Consider the following 22,719-nt stretch of genomic DNA (forward strand, 5'->3'; position numbering starts at 1 on the left):
CAGCAGTATCTTATAGAGTGTATATAAACTACAGATGACTTAACTGTGTGCTCAGTCAGAGAAGAGTATGGAGCTTTCACCCACAAGGAGAAGCCTCCGAACATGAGTCATCTCAAGCCATTGCTTTCCTTACAGTTGGATTAGCTATGGAATCATTAGATTTTAAGGCTAAACGCAAATCTCTCTTTTTTTCTTCCGTGGTGACACACTGTAATTCACACCTGTATCTCTACATTTTCTTCTCTTCATCCTAGCTGTTCAGCACAGCAGAATTATGACATTTCCATTATATTACCTGTCTTCCATAGACTTACGATTTCAGTTTAAGCGATTTAATTTTACACAGCATATAATACAGCACTGTGCAGCTTTTATACAGATGAAATTTGCATTACCCATAAGCATCTCTAGTGAAAACCCCTCATATTTTACACATTTCAATTTGTTTCTCATTCTTGACCATAAGAATGTGGAAAGTTTTATATTCTGAACTTGATTGGAATAGCCATCAAGTAATCTGACTTGCAGCACCATTATATTTTTAAAAATTACCTGCCCTCTATTGTGACACAACTCCCCCTGTGTGGCAGCGCAGACGTATAAATATCTTCTAAACTTCTGTCGACGAATATTGTTTTCTGTCATCACAATTGCACCATGAAATATGAAAGTTCAATTTCCTCTTCATTTCCTTTTAATAAAACTTCTGTTCATTTCATTTTTGAAAAGAGATTGGATCTAAATTACTTTGACTTCTTCTGGCCTAACTTTGGTGAATGTTACAAGAGAGAATCTGAAACTCTTTTAAAAACCAGCAAGGAGATTAAGGAGTGTATTCTGGGGGGGTTGTACTTGCATTCTCATCTCTCTTTCAATACAAGCCTTTTGCATTTAGAAATAACAGTATTGATTCCAACACTTTGTTCCAAGAAGCATAAATACTGTGCCCACTGCATGAGCTGCTCTTTAAAACTTAACATTTCCAAACAGCATTTTCTTGTTCGAACAGTAGACAAGGGACTTAGCTGCAGAAGTAAATTTGCCATATTATTTTTCATCAAAAGCCACTGCACTTTATGATAGTAATGCAGCTTTTTCAAATTTCTGTAGGTAGCATTCAAAGGGATAGAAACTGTGTGATCTTTGTCTGTCAGTGGTCTATTAGTGATCAAGTTAATGGAATTCAGTCAAGAGAAAAAATAAATTGGCTAAGGCAAGTACCAATTTCACAGGTTGGCTCTCCATGAAAGCAGTATCTCTTCCTGTTTTCTTGGAAATAACATGTAAACTCCACCTAAAATTACAACAGGGACTGAGTACACTGTTTATATATGAATAGCTTGTGTTTGTGGGTCTATCCACTGATGTTCTTGAGCTCAGAAACCTGTAACATCTTCTAATGCAACAAGTTAGAAGACCATCAGTCCTTATGACAGTTTCCTATTGTTCACTTAAGGTAAAGTGGATGCTGAATCCTGTGGAATTGATGGAATTTCTGCTTAAACATCTTTGACAAAAGTATAGTATTTCTGAGTATTGTAGAAAATGTGTTGTGACTGTTAGAGGCATAAATACTAGCAATTGTTTCAGGGTGCATCATCTCATCTACACGTGCATCTGCATTGGTGGCAGAATACGTGCTGAGAAGATTTTTTCACTCTGGGAAACAAAAGCAGTATGATGCAGTTACTGAATTTTCTTGCCATTCTAGATATGGTCTTTAATCAGCTGAGATGGAATGACGCAGCTGTCAGTAGCTCACCATTCAACGTTGTTCTGTAGGCAAAAACAAAACACAGTTTTCTAAATTTCTGTGATGCATAAATCCAGGCAGAGAAAATAGCTTTGATTGTATAGAAGCACGGTATCTGCAGAGTCAACTTTTGTGTGTATATCAAGGACCTTTAATTCTTTTGAATTGTTTCAGAATGTGAAGCTAAGCCTAATGTTTTGTGGATGAACCACCTCTTTGTGACAAGAAGGCTGCATTTTTCGCAGTGATAGTGGGAAAAAAAAATTCTACACCTACATTTACAATGGTACTCTGCACAACATGTTTAGAATAAGTATTTCAGTGTAGAGATGTGACACAAGATTTTGACAGATGTTTTTTACCAGTTTCTCTATTAAATTGATAACGAGTTTGAATTCTGAAAGAATCTTGTCAGAATATGTTGGCTCCACAACAATGTAATTATAGAAGTTAAACTATTCAAACAATCATCTTTTGCATATGAAATTAAACAAGTTTGGAACAATGTTTAATGTAACTTCCAATGTGTAATTTTCTAAATTTTCTTTGGAAAATACTACCATTAGAAAAAACATTCATCAGGCAGTCTTAGTGTGGGTGGGGGTAAAAAAGAAAAGAGAAGAAGGACCTCAGACCTCAATTTCATTTATTATAATAAATCAATTTCATACTCATTTGTGTTTAATCTCCATTGGAAATTTACATTATCCGATCAGAACAGGGGAGATCAAGTGTCACATAAAAATTCAACAGGAAATTCATGGAATGAATCAGTAAAAGTACAGCTTATATGTAGAGATTTTAAACCCATCTAAATTCTAGTAAAAACTTATAAATCCTATTTTAGACTGAACAAGAAGGAAGCTCAGGAACTGTAACATACCTAAGAAGCCCCTCGAAGTGTTAACGTACTAATATTTAATCATTTTTAGTCTTTGTATGTGCAAATTAAACAATTTAACTCCAGCGCTTATAGCTTTAATTTTATACATTTTTCTCTGAGGAGTAGTAGTTTATAGGGACAACACTATATCATCTTTGAATATTTAGCTTGTTGAAAATATATTCTGTGTATTGTAGGTGACATTTAACCTGTTGAATTAAAATTTCTGGTACATGTGACTCATGAAGGGCTTATGTGATTTACAGCAGATTTAGACATTACTTCATGAGATTTGAGCATGTGTATATGTCACCTTTGGAAACTGGGGAAGCATAAGGAGAGATGAAAAAGGAGAAGGAAGCAGTCAAATGAAAACCGAAAAGGCAAAAGCCATCTGCAGTGGATGAATTAATAAATTCAAAGGGATGGACTCTACATTTTATGCCTTGAAATGAGAAAAATATGTGGACAAAAGTGAATTGTTTCCTGTTCAGCAGTAGCCAAAAAAAGGAAACAGAGCATTAAAAACAGTTAGGTCCAATTGTTTTATAAAATGAAGAGTATATGAAGAAGAGGGAAGCAGTGTGATATCTTTATTCCTATTCATATCCCTTCAGTTCCAGGGGACAATTGCTCTGAAGTAATTTACTATCTTGTCTGCTGCTTTTTTTTTTTTTTTCTTTTTTTTCTTTTTTTTTTTTTCCCCCTAGGGAATTCCAGGAGGTTTTCTTGACTGCTGAAATAAGCTTGAAACAAGCCGGAAGCTTGGAATATTTGCTTAATACTGACAATTAATGCTGAAAAAACTGGAATGAGAAAGTAGTCTTTTGGGATACCTGAAGTACTGTGTGCGCCATATTTACAGTCTTAGTCTGAACACAAGATAGCTCTTGCTCCTTCAACCAATATCTATGTGGTCAGTATTCATAAAGCTGTTTGAAGTTCTAGCTGTGTATAAAAATGAGGTAGAAAAATAATCCAGAAAACTGTTGTATCAAAATGACTGCATTTACAAAACTTAAAAATCTCCTTTAAAATTCCCGTGCATTCCTATTTTGGGAAGCAATATCTAAAATATAAAATTATGTTAAAATGTTTTGAACATAAAACACATTATTTAGATTTACTATGAGGAATTCCATCCCTTTGCTTCATATGCATCTCCATGTCAGACACAGTTCTGTCAGACTGCCCCTCTGTGGCATCTGTCACATGAAAACAAATTAAAATGGAATATTGGTGGTATGGGTCATCCTCTACTGCCACACCAACAATATCTGCCTCTGATGTTGTAAGAAAACATAGTAAAATAACAAGCATTACTTTCAGAGCAGCCCTGTAGATCTGAATTCTATTTTTATATAGGTAATTTTGGAGCTAATCAGGCAATGGCAAATTAATCCTTCATTTTCTACTGTATCACTTTTTCTTTTTTTTTTTTTTTTTAAGAAACTGAGCTGAAAGATCAGAACAGCACAATACAGATTTATGCTTTTTTTTTTTTTTTTTTGGCAACAGAATGAATAGAATGAAGAGGGTGAGTTAGTATAAAGTACAATTTGACACAATTATAATATAGTTCCTTTTTTCTGATCATGTGCTGTGAATGAAAGTCTGCCAATGGTGATAAGAAAGTTCTGTTCATCTGAATCTGTTGGCACACTGTTTTTAGAAAAGTAGATCAGCTGCATAAGAATCTGGGGAATTTTTGTTAAGCAATGATTATATTTCATACCAATAGTATGTAATGGAGTTCAAGCATTCGTAAAATACTCATCTCTTAATAAAAATACTTTTTAACCTAGGAACAAAGTAACATTTTTGCGTACATGTAGATTTGTACTGGGAGAAAATAGAGAAGGCAGAGGTTACAAAGAAAAAATGCTGATGTAATATCATTTTTATGCTTGTTGATTTTATGAGTTTTGTAAGAAATTAAAAATCAATTTAATCATGCTCCATAATTACATACTCTTGAAGGAAAAATACTCTAGATTCAGACCATATCATACTTAAAATACCGTGAAGCTCTGTGTTACATAGACCAACAAAACCACACGTTAGGTAGAAATTATTGACCACACGTCTGCCAGGCAGTAACAGATAAAGAGTAGATCCTCATGTCCAACAGTACATTTTAGTAAAACCTGAGAAATGCTGTTCAACTCCGACACAGTTATTCAATGGCAACTTCCTTTTTTATCAGAAATAAACTTTTTTGCCCAGAGGAGGGCGACTAAGATGATCAGGGGGCTGGAGCACCTCCCCTATGAGGACAGGCTGAGGGAATTGGGCTTGTTCAGCCTGGAGAAGAGAAGGCTGCGGGGTGACCTCATTGCAGCCTATCAATACCTGAAGGGAACCTACACCCAGGAGGGGAGTAAACTCTTCAGAAGGGCTGACAATAGCAGGACTAGGGGAAATGGATCCAAGTTGAAGGAGGAAAGATTTAGGTTGGATGTTAGGGGGAAGTTCTTCACAAGGAGAGTAGTTAGGCCCTGGAACGGGCTGCCCAGGGAGGTTGTGGATGCCCCGTCCTTGGACGTGTTCAAGGCCAGGTTGGACAGGGTCCTGGGCAACCTGATCTGAATGTGTATGTTTGGTGGCCCTGCTAGGCAGGGGGGTTGGAACTACATGATCCTTGAGGTCCCTTCCAACCCAGGTGATTCTGTGATTCTGTGATTCTGTGGGTTTTTATTATCATCGGTAATGTTAATTAATTTGATAGACTTTTTTATTCTAGTTGATAAGAGCGGTAAAATTAAGTGTTTTAAGTCTTGATGCTTCAAGATAATTCAGTAGTGCAGGAGAATATTGTGGAGTATTATGGTGTATTGGTTATTTGTATGACTTTCACAACTGAGAGCTCTTGTTTTGTGCCAGGCTACTAGCATAGCATGTGCTGATTGATAAGACACATCAAGCAAAACAGAAAAATTATCTGAACTGCTCTTTGTTCTTTTTTTTTTTTTCTTTTGAATTACAGGTATTATAGATGAATAATTTTATTTTAAATTGAACATATGTGCTTTTTTTAGAATCATTAACAGGCATTTTTCTGTAAAATACTTGATCAAAGCTTTTTCTATAGCCATTTGTTTTCCCAATGTTAACAAAATAAGAAAAGCCATTATGCCATTCCTAGAGGATAGTTTTCTTTTCAGTCTTTAGTCTGCATAAATTTTGAAAAACATGCTGCTAATTTTTTTATTGCTTTTGAAGATTGCATTAAAAAGCTAGACCTCCAAATTTGGTTGCTTGGGAAGATTTTTTTCCTTACATGCAAAAATACGCATACAGCTACAATTCCTATATATGGACTCCATATTTTCTTTTCTGCAAACCACAGTCTCTATTCTAGTGCATACATTCAATACAATAAGGCATTGTATTGAATGTATGAAACATTAAGAGACAATAAGGTGCAGTTTCACTTGAATTAATTTCTGTTAGTAGAGATTCACTAAGAATATTTGACCATCTTTTTATTTGGAAAACTATTCTTGTAGAGAAGATGTGCACAGAAGACTATGTAGATGTGAAAATTCCTAAAATAATCACTTTGTTATCTTAAATGTTTATCTCAAATAGATTATCATATTCTCTTAGTGCTGTGAACTTCAACATTTCTTTTGTAGGCTTTGAATTGCAGCTGAGATGGAAGAAATTAAAAAGAAAATAACTTTTTCAGTGGGGCATTACTTTAATATTGACCATCTTCTCCTCTAAGAGCATAAGGCTTAATTCCATCCTTTCAAATTTTTCAAGCTTACTCATTAGGAGGACAGGCTTTAATTAATTTTTAAAATGTTCCATCCTTGTTCTATTTTACTACCAGAATGGGGGAAAGATAGATGTAGAAGATTAGTAGTGGAAATTCTTAAAAAAGACACTAATTATTAACCTTGGTGATATGACAACAAGGTTTTCAGCTGTGGCTGAGAACTGAGTGTTTGAGAGGCACCTCAATCCACCTACTACCATGTAATACTGATGTATTTTGAAGACTCACCTAACAAAACTCTGTCTTCACTCTGTGACATACCTTCAAATCCTTTTTGTGCATGTGTATTTGTTTGACTGTAGAACACTCTGGACAAGGTTGTTTGACTGTAGTTTTAACTATATTTTCCACAAGATTGCACTTCATTTTTTGGGAAGACCCGGTGCTAAGTTTACCATATTTAGGTTTTTCTTTTGTACTGCTATTCTCCTGGAAATTAAGTTGATAGATTTTTTTCTCTGTCTTGTCTTTTTCTATTGTTTGCAGGAGTAAGGAAAGGTTTCACCTGGAGGCATGTGCTGGAGATATCCTGGAGGGCTGTTGAAACGGGATGTGGAGGTACAATCACGGTAAGCTGCAGAAGAGATTTGTCAGGAAGAGGTTTTCCTCATTTTTGAAATCTCAGGATAGCTGGGTAGCCAGGGCATCTACTTGCACTTTTACAGTTAACTTGAGGGTTTCAGTGTGGCAGTACCTTATAAAATATCCTAGGTTTCACTAGCTCAGGAAAAAAGCAAGGCAATCAGCGTATTAAAGCTTTATTTTGCTTTGTTAATTCCCATCCATTCCTGATAACAGCATTTGTCACAGAAATTGGCAGCATTTCAACACTGACTTTCCAGCTCAACAAACACATTCATATTTAAAGTGTTCGTTCTATACAGCAGTGGTAGTGTTTTCTTTTTATTTGAGAATAAAGCAGGAAAGCATCCTGCCTTGTTTTTTTGGCTTGGGACCACAAAGATGCTGTAAAAGCTAATTCTGAGAGTTGTTCTTTTTTTCCATTACACATCAATGAGTATAATTGGAGAAAACAGGTTAAAGATAAATTTAGCATTCTCAAGGAAATGATTATGTTAAGCCTCTGTAGAAAATGTATTACTTTGTTTGCTCTCATTTTAGATGAATATAAGAGCATATTAAACACATTATTCACACAGATTCTTAGTAAACATGAAATTTATGTCTCTTTAGTACATTGCATTTTGCTTCATTTTTTATCCCGAGAGCCTCTGCTATAAAGGTGGTTAATTTCTAACGTTAGTAATTTCAGTTGGTGTGGTAATCTATTGAATTATACCATAAAATTTCTATGATCTCTGATGCCTATTAAATATGAACCTGAGTGAATGAAGTACAGCTCTCAAGGTACATACCAGCTGTACTGACATAAAATGTAACGTACTATTTGTGAAAAATGTCAATGTGTGCTGGAAAACTTTTTTGCTATTTCTGATGGTTATGAAGAAATAGGGCCAAGTGTAGGACCAACACATATATGTTAGAAGGGTTGTCATTCTTCATTGCTCATTTTCTAGGTGGCATATCACAAAGCCTCTATTAATTTGCTGCTTCTTGCAACCAATTAATGGTTCCCAATAACTCCACTGACACTGAGAAATAGGAAGAGAAAGGGCAAATGTGAATGAAGTTGGTTTTTACCCATGCTATCTGTGTGTTTTTGTTATCTCTTGGTGGTAGGATGTTGCCACATGAGGACTTCAAGCAACAGCCATTTGTATAAGCAGAGAACTTCTTGCCCTCCTGAGTGCAGCTGCAGTGGTACTTGGTAAGGCAGGAAGCTGAACTCAGGGTACCATGGGACTCTGGTGTGCACCACTCAGCCCACAAACTGACCATATGATAACTGTGTTGTAGGCTTCAGAAGAAGCAAAAGCTGATCAGCATAAAGGCAACCCCTCTTTAAAATAGAAGGGAAGGGTGAGGATGGGGAAAATACATCTTGAACACGTGTGCGTGCATATTGGTTGGAGTAGTTTTCTTTTGAGCTTGTTCCAGAGGTTATGTTGTATAAATGTTTTTGAACTGGATTTTATTCATGAAAAATCTGTCTGCATTTAGTGTTGGAGCGGAGCCTATTGATAGCATTGCTCCCCAAATGCTGCAGCCCAGTAACATGTATAGGCCCCAGATGAGACCATGGTGCTAATGGTATAAATCCTAAAATATTTTTTAAAAAAACAAAAAAGTCAAAAAATTTATGAACAAGATCTTCAGGACACGTGTGGAAAGTCAGAAGGATATGAAACCTTATTCCAGAGTTCACCTGCAGGAATATGAGCTGAACTGCGTCTGCCTCCTCTCCTCATACTGGCCAGGCAGCCTCCAGCCTTCATGTGGTTCTCTCTGAGCAGCAGAGGAGAGAATTGTACACTTATATTAAGAGTCAAACCATACAAGAGGTTGTGAGGTTGTTTTTTGTTTTTGTTTTTGGTTTTTTGTGTTTTTTTTTTTTTTTTTTTTTTTTTTTAATATCAGATTATAGACAGTAAAAATGTCAGGAAAAGGAATTTGAGGGAAGGGAATTAAAATAGCAGGAGATCAGAAATAGAAGATGTTGGACAAGCAAGATGCAGTGAAAGGAAATGAAAACAGGCCTGGAAAATATCTATATAGTCAGCCCAGTTTCCAGTGTTCATGGGGGAGTTAAGATTATAATGCTGAAAACAGAAACAGAATTTTCAGTTTTTTGATACAGAAAACCACAGACTGGAGCAATCAGACTGGAACGCATCTTTTGTACTTTGAATTCAAGGCAGAGCTCTAGAGCATTCCAGGATAGCCTGTAGATTTCTATAACAGTAACAGATTTTTAATAGCTTTTTTGACAATGCACGAGGGATTGAAGGAATAGGGTTTCAACCAAAACCTTTTTTAAAAGATTGTTAGCAAGCCAAGAAAAGAGTCTTAGAAGGCTTAACTCCTTGGTAGTTCAGATGCTATGATTGCTAAATGAAAGGATGAGATCACCAAGTGCCTAGACATACAGAACATATGCTAATAAAATCTATCATGAGATTCTGCCAAACACAATTAGGGTGTGTTAGAAAGGCTACTGAAATTATAAGACAATGCCAAACCGAAGGGTTCATACCTGCCAAAGGCTGCATGCGGGGGCATTCATCTCTGTTGCTCAATTGGCCAAAGAGAAGGTTGAAAATTGTGGCCAAAATCTGTCTTGAAATGTTTCAATGTATAACACAAAGCACAGTTCTGCATGTCTGAAGCACATACAAAAAAACTAAAAGAAATGTGACAGCCTGTTATATATAACATAATACAGATGGAAAAAATCGTCTTAAGACGGGAGGGATTTTTAATGTCTTTGTATTTGCATTTGAGACAATCTGTGAAAATTTCAAAGAGTAAAAATTCCACCTGGTGAAGGTGTTCCCAGATGTCTCAAAATTAGTCACACAGAAATTAGAGTACCATTAAAGCAGTCATGAAGTATGCACATCCCTAAAACCAACCTGGGTCAAAACCTAGTGATTTCTTTGTATTGATTCTTGTGTTAAATGACACAGTCGCTGCTTGCCAGGTCTCAGTATGAGGAAATGACATTTATTTTTCCATTGACATAATAAGGATTTGTTTTATCTTTTGTGTCCACAGATCTCTTGTGTCCACAGATAAGATTAGTAGACTTGCGCTTGGAGTCCTCACAGAGTTTGCTCTTAAAATGAAGGCAAGTAGTTCTTAAACTGAAGGCAAATGAAATCAGGTATTATGAAAATCCCAGTTAGTGATTGTTGTTAGCTGTGGGGAAGGGTGAATAATACACAAGCATTCTATTTGTATCGTCACATCAGGTATATCCTGCACTGTGAGTCCTTTTTTTCATTTTTTTCTTCATTAAGACTTTTTTCTCATGTTGATTAAGTAGATTCCTGTATTTTCCTATGTATGAATTCAATAGGATCATAAATAAGGTAAAATTAAGGCGCTGCTACTTGTTTATCCTTTTAGTGCATGTTAGGGGCAAAATTCTCATGTATGTACTGACAACGCATTTGGGTTAATATATTCACATCTTAACTTGTAGTCAGATCAGCTATTTTAAATGATTACATGTTAAATCTGATATTTACTCTTGGACTGTGCAAAAGTCAAAGGGAACAATTTGTCAGCTCATTCATATTTTGCTTCTGAAGCCAGTTAACTAATCAGTCTAATGAAAAAGAAGTAAGATAAATGGAGGCCATTCTGTTATGTAGAAAAGTGTACATGAAGATAAATTTTTCACATTTTGCTTCATTTCATCTGCAGTTATCACTGTCATAATTGCTTCTGAACACTCAAGGTGCTCTTCATGTTACTTCTATGATATGAATGGCTTAAGCTATTTTGGTAGAGTAGTAGCTTATACCACTTTTTTTTTTTTTGTTTTTGTTTGTTTGTTTGTTTGTTTCATAATTTAGTATTATTTTTTTTTTTCTGCATTTTTATTGCAAAATGGATTTCTAAAGAAACAGTAAAGGGTCTAGACTTGTGCAAACTACCAGCTTCTGCTATAAACAAGCTAGTATAATAGATCCTGGGCAAATAATATCTCGCTAATATAGTTCCCATTAGTTTGTATTTTAAAAGTGATATTCCAGGTGAATTAATCTAGAAATTATTTTCCTGCTATGGTATCTGTTGATATAGTGAGTAATAGGGTCATCCCCTTTGCTTCATCTAAAACCTCTAAGAAGATTGCAATTATTTCTAGATCATGATATTTCTTAGATCAAGCAAAGATCATCCCCTTTGCTTTATCTAAAACCTCTAAGAAGGGTGCCATTATTTCTAGATCATGATAGTCATCAGATGTTTCTCTTTGCACCCAATAGACTAAATTGTGATATGGACACTATAAAAACTATAGACTACTACGTACTACTACGTACCATTATTTTTAAACAGGAATAAAGACAAGTCAGTGCAAAATAGAACATCGACTATTTTCATATTGCTGCATCATAGAACATTTCTTCATTGAGAATTCTTTAAAGCCTGAGGAAAATGCCAGAATTTAAGAGTCTTCTTCTCTGTTAACATGTAATGGTTTGCTGACTGAATTAATTATAATGGCGTAGTTTGCCACATGTGTGGAATTCTCGTCAGGGTTTGTAATCTGATTCTGTGGAGTGTGATTTTATGATGGATAAGCATCTGAACAAATAAGGAGACCCAAGGTAGCTGTATTGAAATTGCTGTAAAAGGTATATTAATTATCTCAGCTAGATTTCTGCAGCAGTAGAAAGGGAGATTCTTAAATATATGCATTCATTTGGGCATCCTGTGCACTTCAAAAAGAATCTGATTATAAAAACAACTTCAGCTTACCTCAAAGAAGTGCAGGAGTGGGACTAGATTTCTTCCTTTTATAACTTGTCAGAAATTTAATGTAGTTTTATTGCATTAAATTTTCAACTATTCCAGCTGCTGTAGAAAATATATATATATCCAAATAATATGCTCAGAAAGGTAAATGCATATATGGTGATCTTAAAATATTGCTGCAAACTGGGTTAAGTTCAGAATTTCCAAACCCACATCATCTTAGGTTTTTAAGGCCCTGCAGGCCTTTTTAAAAATCCCTAAGAGTTTAAAAGAATATATTCTGCTGGCAGTTGAGTTCATGCTATTAGCCTAAAATGTGTCGGTCATCAAATACTTTTATGGCCACATAATGAATTTCATTAATCATTTGTTTTAAACATAAGATTTTTTCTTAAATAGAAAATTAAATTCAATTACCAGAAGTTTCATTCCTTCTTTCATACAGTGTATTTCAGCTTTCTCTAAAGTGTTTCTTTCTCCAAGTAGTTGAACCTGGATTCTACTATCTTTTCTACTCATATAGATACAATATTCAGTCAAGTTATAAAAATATTCTTCTGGAAAAATCACCATTGCAGGGAATATAGTTTTCATGGAATATATTTTGTGGTTTATCATTGTTGCTTCTGGACATTCACATTTTCTTCTACTTTGCTGTAAGTATCTCCACTGAAGTCTGATACAAGATCATAACTTGAAGTAATTGTGGATTCAGACTTTTCTTTTCTTCCAGCTTTTCCCAATATTTTAGGTGCAACATATTTTTAATTGCTTGTATATTTTTTAATAAATTTTCCTTTCCGGAGGTAGTAGCTCACTTTTGCATAACTGACCACATCCTGTGAGAGTGTTTCTACTTTTAGTTGCTTTTATGGCAAGCAAGAAATAAATGCTTTTCTAATATTAATTCTGAAATGGATGGCAACTTGTGCTGAAGAGTCCTGGAAGATTGGAAAATAATGCAGCAGCAGTGGCAATCAGAATACTTGTAACTGATTTGACCCTATGAATTTATATTAGCCCGATCTTTTGTCTTTTACATATTACATATTTATAGAAAACATGTAGTATACTTTCAAATGTAGTTTGCTTTCTTTACTGACCTTGGTCTTGTGAAAAGTCATCCCAGTATTCCAGATGCACTCAAACTCATTTTCCCTTGGGAATGTCTGGACCTCAAATTTGAGAAATGTCATTTATTGTCCATGTTCGATAAACATGATAATGGCTGTGCATGCACGGAAACCGAGCTAACTTTTCAACATCACACTGCTTTGTTCATGAAAAGAACTATTACGTTAATTACAGTATGTTAATATGTAATACTTCTAGGATTTTTTTTTTTTTTTTTTTTAAATAATGGAATTTGCTTTCTTTTAAAGTAGTGAAGTGCAGACATCTATGGCCTGCTTTTCGTTTCCCAGGAAATATGTTCCTTTTCAAATAAGTTACATTTTTCTTTGTGTCCTTTAGCCTACCCCAAGTGGCTTGCAGTATTTATCAACTTTAATCAACATGACTGACAGGAAACCTGATAATAGAGAATAGCTGTCTCCACTGGTGGGGCAAAATCTTTTGAAATGTCAGTAGTGAATACACTGTATTTACATTTCTTTGGGACTCTCGCTCTTAAAAGATTTCCATCTTTTACACTGGAGGGATGAAAGTAAAGGTTATTTAACTATACATCAGAAATTTTATCTGATGACAGTGTGACAAAATATTCCTGCTTTCAGAAGTGCACAATGCTTGCCTCTCATCTCTGGTGCAGCTTCTTTGGTGTAGCAAGTTCATATCTACTGTTTGTCCTGTAATATTGCAAGCTGTTCATCATTCAATTACTGCCAGTCCTGGATCTTTCTTTTGAAATCTATTTGGTTTTGGCCAGCATATTAGTTCCTTCATAGTGATCTATAGTTTATTAAAATATATGATGAAGATGAACCAAGTGAAATAGCTGATTTCCCAGTGAGAGGTATCCTAATACCTATAGAAGTTTCTTTTGATGACTTCATTACCTTACTGAGCTACTGACTTCCTTGGAGAAGTTGTTTTCATTTTAAAATACAAAATATAGCTGTCATGCCTTCTGGCTACATTTTTTTCAGGATTATTGGTAAATGAAATTAATTTGAGAAAATAATCTCTAAAAAGGTTTCAAAAAACTTCGTGAATATTTGCATGTTAATATTGAAAATGGCATTTAATAATAAAAAAAAATATACACAGTTTTTTTCAAGCAGAAAATTCATTTATTTGGGTTGCTTTGAATTTCAAACTTTTAAACTCATTTTTTATTCAAGAGAAATCACATTTAGCAGAATCAAGCTGCATAAAGGCAAGCCCACTTCTATGAACATACAGCTAGAAATGCCACAGTATACTCACCAATAATGTATTTCTTTTTTTCCTTTTTTCTCTATCTAATCTGTTAGTTTAAGATGGATTTCCTGCACCCAGTACTATGTCTAGAAGTGAAGTTTCCAAGGCTGACACGTTAGTCTGCTGCCATTTTGCTCAGTACCTCACAGTGCAGGCACAGGAAGCATGAAGCATCCCTTGGGCACTGCTGGGAAAGTCCCATGGGGCATGGGCTCTGCATGGAAGGTCCCCCACTCATATGGTGAAGGATGGCTGCTGCAAGAGCTCAGGCTGCAGGGGAGTCAGAGGTAAGGAATTGTAGAATCATAGAAGTTGGAAAAGACCACTAAGATAATTTGGTCCAACCATCAACCTGTCGCCACCATGGCTGCTAAGCCATGTCCCTCAGTATCTCATCTACCCTTTCCTTCAACATCTTCAGGAGCAGTGACTCTACCACCTCCCGGCACGGCTTGTGCATATACTTAACATTTTTTCAGAGAAGAAATTTCTCCTGATATCGAACCTGAACCTCCCTTGGTGCAACTTAAAGCCATTGCCTCTTGTTCTATCACTAGTTACCTGAAAATGCATTTGTACCAAAAGCATTTCTCCAGGTTTGCTGTGACAACTGCCTCTGTACATTTTTAGTATCACAAGTCCACATCTTACTTATTTATCACATAATTATTATTTAATAATTATTTAATTATGCTAATTAGTTAATTAACAGTTAATTATTTACCTCATTGAACAGTCAGACTGCTCCTGTTTGCAGCCCTGATAACTTTCTCTAGTCCTACACTCTGAATGAGTGCATGCAACATGGTTTTATATACCCTAATACCTTCCCTTTCTTCAAGATAAACTCTATCCCACCTCCATCCCAGCTGTTTTGAGAGAAGACCCCCAACCCATCACCAAGTTTCACTTAAAATTGATGAAGCTGATGAACCAGGCTCTTGAACATGGGGTAATGAGAGATGATTCATTAGGGAAGGGAAAGGAATGTGGATTTTAAGTGTGACAAGAAAAATCTGTGATCCCTCAGACACTCTGCACAAAGCAATCTGAAACCTTGCAGTGGAGGGTTCACCATTCACTTACTGAATGTTTGAGACCAAACAGTGGATGCGAGTACAATGAGGCAGTGAGTGATGCATTTCAACAGTGGTGGAAGTGATTAGTGCAGATTTTTATGAGCACAGCAAACAGGCTTTTGTTCATCACTAGTTAAAAATGCAGAACTAATGTTGAAAAAGAGTTTTGTAGCTGAAAATTTGCTCTACCAAACAGTATTATTGTGCTCTTTGTCTCTGTTGTAGTTTCCATGGAAGTAAATAGGAGGCTTTACTTTTGAAGAGATCTGCATGTTATTATTAAGCAGTCTCTATACTGACAGCATTTTAAAATGGAGCATTCAGGTATGCTGAGATCATTGCATTTTCACTTCTGACAGCTCTCACCTCCTAGAAGTAACAGCACTCCAGAATAAATCCCCAGATGACCTCCACACAACAAAAGGCAGAAGCAGGGTGTTACTATAATAGAGAAAATTGGAAGCAAGGAGGCAGGCTCCTGCTAATACCTGCATTAACATGTAACCCGTACTGCTACTGGATCGTGTTTTACTGATAACCCAGGGATTAAACACATGAAAAAACAATAAATAGGACACTCTGCCAAGTTGCTGCAGTTAATTATCTACCTCATTGGACAGTCAGACTGCTCCTGTTTGCAGCCCTGATAACTTTCTCCAGTCCTGCACTCTGAATGAGTGCATGCAACATGGGTTTATATGTAATAGCTTTTAAAATATCCATTATTGATTGTAATAGAGAAAATGGGACATCTGGAGTTATTTGAAAAGTGAAAGGAATGGACCTATTGAGGACCCACATAGTAGGGGACAAAGGGAGCAGGATGCCTACTGTGTGCTTTTAACAGGACAACAGCAATCTCAGCTTCCCTGCTGGGCAGGAAAGAAAGGAACAAAGAGGGAAAGAAAGAAGGGACAGAAGTGCTGGCTGCACTTTCTGGTGCAAGCAGCATCTTCCTGCAGCACTGCTGAAACATGGTGGGAATGCAGCTGGATGTGCATCACCCATGTTTCACACTGCTCCTCACCAGAAATAACAAATGAAGATTGGTTTGGTCCCTTAAGACCAAAGGATGATTCTGATTAGAGCACTCCTTCCATCTTGCTTGTCTGGCATGCAGATGCACAGGGAAGCTCATAAGCAAGCCAATATATGTTGGCTGATAGGAAGTTTCTATGCAGAAAAAGCTGTTTGGCCCAGTGCATGGCTTGTTCTTAAAAACAGACTGTATAAATTACAGGGAATCACGAAGGTCAGGATGTTTCAGGTTATGTGTAGTACAGGAACCTCTTGCAAGGAGTCTGACCTAAAAAAAATAAAATAAGGAAGAAAATTGGCTGGCAAGGTAATTGAGCATATGGGAAGACATCACATGGCAGCAGAGTGCTGCTAGCTGGTGATTGTGACTCAGGTATTCAGCAGAATACACCAAATGGAGAAGGAAAGCTTAAAAATTCTTTGTGGAAAGTGCATGTCTGATCATTTACAAAGGGCAGAACTGAAAACATTGGTATAGAGAAGAGACCATTCTGAGGTGTAAAACAAAAACTGATGCTATTTTAAAACAAGGGTTTTGCTGTATTTTGAGAGGTGCACTATATTTACGTGACTTAGTTTGCATTTTTTGAAGTACCAGGGAAAAATCACAGAGATGGCACTGAAACGCGCTGCAGTGAGTCAAGTGACAGCGTCCTTTCCCTGACTCACTATGTGTCACCTGAGGGGGGATGTTTTTTTTAAGCAGCAGCAAGCCAAGAGATGTCAATGACCAAAAACTGAAAAAAGAATTGAGGAAGCAGGAGGCAAAAAAAAAGTTAACAAATGTATTCGAAGGATGAAGACAACAGAGACTGTGTGAAATGTAAATCATGTCTGCTTAGCAGAAATAATCCTTAGAATGCTGAACTCATCTCCCAAGAGGTCAAGTGATTTGTCTAGACCGAAAAGAGACCCTATGTCAGAGCCTGGCTTAGCTTGCTGCTCCAGTGACTGCCTTCTTCTGGCTGGCTCCTGGAGAGTGGCTATGCGTGGTCAGGTGGTGAAAAGGAGAGCAACCTGGTGCTTCGTGTAACATTTTGGAAGTATTTGCTGTGCAAGTACATCAAGTGTTCCCTTGCAGGAAAAGGCATATGAAATCCTTAAGAAGTACTTTTCTTGAAGAAGCAAATCTTATAAATACAAAAACAGTTCAGGAAGGAGTTAAAAGGAATGCCAGAAAGCAAAGCATTACGGCCGTTTTTGTGTACTTTATAATTTACTGACCTAAATTTGCGAATGACATAGAATTGGTAAAGGAAGATAAAGTGAATAAAGAGGAACAGAGCAAATAAATTCGAAACGATCTGGATAGATTCAGCTTAGAGGCTGGATAAGTAGCTTATTCAGCTCAGTTGTACAAAAGTGTGAAGTAATAAGATTAAGAACTAAAAATAATCAAAGGGGATAGAGCCAGAGAGAATATACAGCAAACAGTGCAGTCCCCTGTCCCTATTTCTTGGGATGCAGACACACGTGGGCTGCGTAGCCTGCTCCTTATTATTATTAGTGCCTGGAACACTGCGGAAAGTGTAGCCCCAACCAACAGCTCATGAGTTTACTGCAAAGTGGATTAGTGCTAGTTGTCCTTCTTATGGGGAAAAATAGAAAGTTATTATTAAAACTAAAATTTGTGGAGAATGGCGCTGAACAAATTTATTTCATAATTTACACAATTTGCCATTTCTTCGTATAGTTAGAAACCAAAACAATATATATAGCTTGTATTTAAGGGTAACACAGTCCTAGGCACCCTTTCTTTAAATCACAAATAATCCTCAACCAAATAATTAAAGACACTGTTAGCAGCCTTCTTCTATTCAAAATCACTATTTTTTCTTTTAATAGGTACTTTTATTGTGTTGGAGAAATTGTACTGAGTATTGTCTGTCCAAAGTAGCTAAGCAACTCTGTAATTGGATTTGTTCTGAGTAATGATAACAAGATTTAAAACACAGTTTCAACACAGGAAAACTTGGTATAAAAAGACTATTCTGTGTCTTCAGCTGTCAACTAAATGTATATTAAATTTTGCAGAGCAAATTCAAATAAAAGTGTGGAGATTAAAAGTGATAAAGCAGCAACAGTGAGATCCAGAATTCCTCCAAAAACAAGATTAAATCCTCCTCAGGACCATAAAAACCTTATTATCTTGACACGACTAGATCAATCATTGCAAGACAGTTATCTTAACAAGTTGCTCTGATACAGGAATTTCAGATTAAAATTTTTATTCTGCTTGGCTTGAAAATAGACTGAGCATGGTGCAGGCATTTCAGGGCTGAAGCTGAGACAGACATATCCCAGCTCTCCTGGTGACAAGTAAGCCATAAGGTCTATCTGTAAACATCAATAAAGCCCTTCTTTAAGCAACAAAAGCTTACATTATATTGAACTGTAAAACAGAACAACATTAGCTCTTGTCATTATATAGTTTATTGACTTTAGTATCAGCTTAACACTATTTTTATCTCCTCAGTTGTCTAACTCCAAAGTCATTCTTGTAGCAAAAATACTGTGTTGCACTTATCTTCTGCCTGTTATCATAAAGCTCCCATGCCTTAGCCTGGAAACTCATGCCCATACCTTTAATGATGATAGTTCTGGATGTGGAACTGAAGAGTGACATGAGAATGATCACAAAATAAATCACAAACGTACATATATGGGCTTTCAAGCTCCTTAGCCTCACTAATGATGAAAGCAGAATGTCAACCTGATAAGGGAGAAAGCCATGTCCAAAGAGAACTGCTGATTGAAAAGAATTTTCAACCTTCTATGAACCAATTTGTTTCAATTTTCTTTTGCAAATGTATTTGTTTTACACAGTTTCATTTTTTTCTGCTGTAATATGAAGTACATTTTCTCTCTACTTCATTACTGAGCAGTACTTTTTTTGAGGATCTGTTGTTCCTAAAATATAAAATTGACGTGATTCTGGATTGAAACCTGGCTCGCTGCCTATGTTTTTGCTTCTAAGGTAAATAAATAAGGTTCTGTGTCAAAGAGAGGCACAGCTATGGGATTTTGTTTTGGTTCTCCAAAGACTCTTGGTGTAGTCTTAAAAGGTGAGTGCTTAAAAACTTTTTTTTCCTTTTTTTTTTTTTTTTTTTTTTTCTTTTTGTTTGTTTGTTTCGAAAAATGATTTCCTACTGAATGCAATTTCAGTGGCAGGAGCCTCTTAAGAAATGATGGTATACTATGGAGCAAGTACAGTAAGTAGTTGTAAATACATCTTATAATGTAGAAGATAATTATGACTCTATATGGACAAAACTATTCCGTTATAAAGTAAATCAGTTATCTACAGGTGAACTCTAAGGCAAAGAGGCTATTTCATTAAAGTTACAGCATAATGCAAATGAAAACCAGGTAGTTTTCAATGAAAATGACTTTTTTCTATCAAATACAATTTGAGATATTAGAATATATTCTAGGATATTTTCATCTGAGAGAGTTCATAATATGAAGTTACACATTCCTAAAAGGTGTTTTTTTGTACATTTGAACTACTTAACAGCGGTGGTACAAGAAGTAATTCTGAAATAAATGGCTTTACAGACCCATGAAGGAGAGCTGGTATCAGATAGCGTTACATAAATAATAAATTTAACATTCCATACTGGCTTAATTCACATATAGTTTTTCAAGTTTTATTAACCCAGACAACTCATAATAATTATGATAAACAGATATTGTCATCAAAAATCAGCAGAAATTTGATCAGATTAAGAACAGTGCAATACATCTTCCTTGCTCACAGTCTGTGTTATAAATTACTCCTCGTCTTCCAAATGAGCCACTGTATAATTGAGCAAAACAGATCAATTTTTAAGGATGCTTATTTAAATGCAAAACAGACCATTTGAGAATGGTAAACTTGATTAAAATCCCTCTTTAAGTGCAAATCACAAACAACAATATCTAATACTCACAGGCTGAAAGCATCCTATTAATAATACAATTTATTTTTCAAATATTATTATAAGGTCTTAACAACATAGCAGCTGTAATCTACTTTAAAAAATATTAACTATGAACTCCAGTCTTCTAATGTGGCTCAAATACAACAGCTGAGCAACGTGCTGTTACTGACATCATAGAATCGTTTAAGTTGGAAGGGGTTGTCTAAGGTCATCTAGCCCAAGACCCCTGCAGTGAACAGGGATGCCTTCAGCTCCATCAGTTGCTCATCAAGTATATTACAGACTGGAGAAGTGTCAACACGTAATTGGATATACATCAGACAATCTTATACTGTAACCAAAACTGAACTGAAAAATAAAAAGCATCTACAGTCTGTTTTCTTTCATCAGTATGAAGCTCCATCAGACAAGTTTCTGCTCTGAGGACTTTCCGCCAGAATTCTTTGTGCTCTAACATTAGGCTGAAGGAATCATAGAATTACCAAAATTGGAAAAGACCTCTAAGTTCTTTGAGAAACCTAGTCTAGGAGGAGGTGTACCTGGCTATAGAAGGGAGGTTGGATAATTTTAAAGGTCCCTTCCAAACCATTCTAGTCCAAACCAATCTAGTCCAACCAGCGATTAAATGCCCTTAAATGCTACATCTTCATGGTTCTTGTAAATCTTCATAAACTGTGACTCCACCATTTCTCTGGGCAGCTTGTTCCAGTGCCTGAAGAGACACCTAAACTTTGAAACAACCTTAACCTTTGGTGAGAAATAAGTATTCTAAGTGAACATTTATTACTTGATTAACATCTGTTACTGCAATACTAATAACCTTTTTTATGATGGATAAACTACATATTAGCAGTTCTGAGGTTATGTAACTGAATTATGAAAGAATAAGCTTTGAGTTAAACATTTTCATGTAGCTTGCATTCCTGCACATGCAAAATCAGATTTGAAAGTTGAGGAGTTTTTGTTCACAGTTCTCTTGGTCTTTTCTGAAAATCATGAAAACAGCCACTCTCGCTTATTCTGCTCTTTGCAAAACAAAATTAGACTCTGTGTTTTATATGTTTCCATAGTGCTGGAGTCTTATTCACTGAAAGGGATTGCATTTCAGGAAATAGGACCCAAACCCTGTCAGTTTCCAGTCCAACCAGGATGCTTGGTTTTTGCCTTGTGCTGCCACAGGCTGGCTGTGGGCTGGAACATGACTCCACTCCTCTGCTGTGAAGGAGGCCCAGCTTAGCTCTAGCAGATACAGAAATTCTGCTGCTGGCTATTGCTGAGTTTGGAGTGAGAAATTTAGCAAGCTAAGTGGACTGTCAAATTCTGTTTTGCATCTCTATTACGGGATTGCCTAGAGGATGGGACACTGTGAGGAAAGGGTAATAATTTAGCAAATATTAGTAACTATTTAACCTTGTGGTTAAATAATTATACATCACTTTACTGTTCCTGGGTTCTGGATGTACAGCCTTCAATTTATATGCCCTCTTCCTCACTGTCTTTGACACCTCACCTTGCAGTGTATCCTGCTTTACTCCATGTAGAAATGGTTAGCAGTGGTGATAGTAAGTGCTATTGCTAACCTAAGGTAACAGAAACACAAAAGTGGGTCAAACCCTGCTGAAGAAACAAGAGCTTAGATTTTAAAGCATGTCTCATTGTCTGTGCTGTTCTAAGTGTGAAGTGTCTGAGTATGTGTGTGCACATATAATACACACTATTTTCTGGTTGTTTTTCTTTTTTTGTCAGCACTCTTCCTGGTGTGTGTTTACCCCGAAGGAAAGACCACCATTAGAAAATGCTCTGATGAATCATTTTGTTGTAAGTGCTTGCTGAATCAATGAATCATTTTGTTTTACATTAGTACCTAAAGTGCGTTCAGCAAGTTGCAGTAAATCTTAATGTTTACAGAGAAATAAAAGGAAGAGAATAAAATGTCACCTATATTTCAGTGTTCTTCTGGTAGCTAAACTGGAGAGGAGCTCGGAGGAAGAGAAGGTAACTAATTGCATGCAGCTGACTGAGTGTACCAATAAATTGTACGAAGTTTAAAAGTGAAGAAGGAAGCAGAAGCTCATAGCAGATCTGATTTGGGAACTAGAAGAGGAAGAAAGCTAAAGTAGCAAGGTGTAAAGTTATGAAAAGAATTGAGAAAAGAACTCTAATTTTAGCTTGAATAATGTAGAAAGGAGATAGCCAGCATTTGGGGAGACACAGTCAGATAATGGCAGTTTAGCAACCATGTTTCTTCTGTAAGAGAAAGATAAATGCAAGCATACTGGAAATGCTGGAGAAAATAGAGTATTCAGTATATGAGATCCCTAATGAAAGATTTTGGTTAATATTTCATTAAAAGTAAATTTAATTTCATGCAGATCATAGGATTGTTTTCTAATGTAGAAAGTAACAGTATTGCATACTGGAGTGTATAGTCCGCTATTCTGAGCTTGTAAACTGTTATTAACAGAACAAGTAATTATGATATTTAGATTATTGCCAGACAGGGTTTGCAATAGGAAACTGAAACTAGG

At 36.1% G+C, this 22,719-nt stretch overlaps 1 long non-coding RNA gene across 1 annotated transcript in view; it reads left to right on the plus strand.

The window, feature by feature from the left end:
- Positions 1-1,210, plus strand: part of LOC128082576 (uncharacterized) — a 37,004-nt gene extending 35,794 nt beyond the window's left edge. Inside the window, exon 3 of the long non-coding RNA XR_008207727.1 lies at positions 1,111-1,210. This is a non-coding gene — a long non-coding RNA (uncharacterized LOC128082576). The remainder of the gene's footprint in view (positions 1-1,110) is intronic.
- The last annotated feature ends 21,509 nt before the right edge of the window (positions 1,211-22,719 follow it).

This window comes from Tympanuchus pallidicinctus, unplaced genomic scaffold (genome assembly GCF_026119805.1).
Source record: "Tympanuchus pallidicinctus isolate F22 unplaced genomic scaffold, pur_lepc_1.0 scaffold22, whole genome shotgun sequence".
In the NCBI taxonomy this organism is placed as follows: Eukaryota; Metazoa; Chordata; class Aves; order Galliformes; family Phasianidae; genus Tympanuchus; species Tympanuchus pallidicinctus.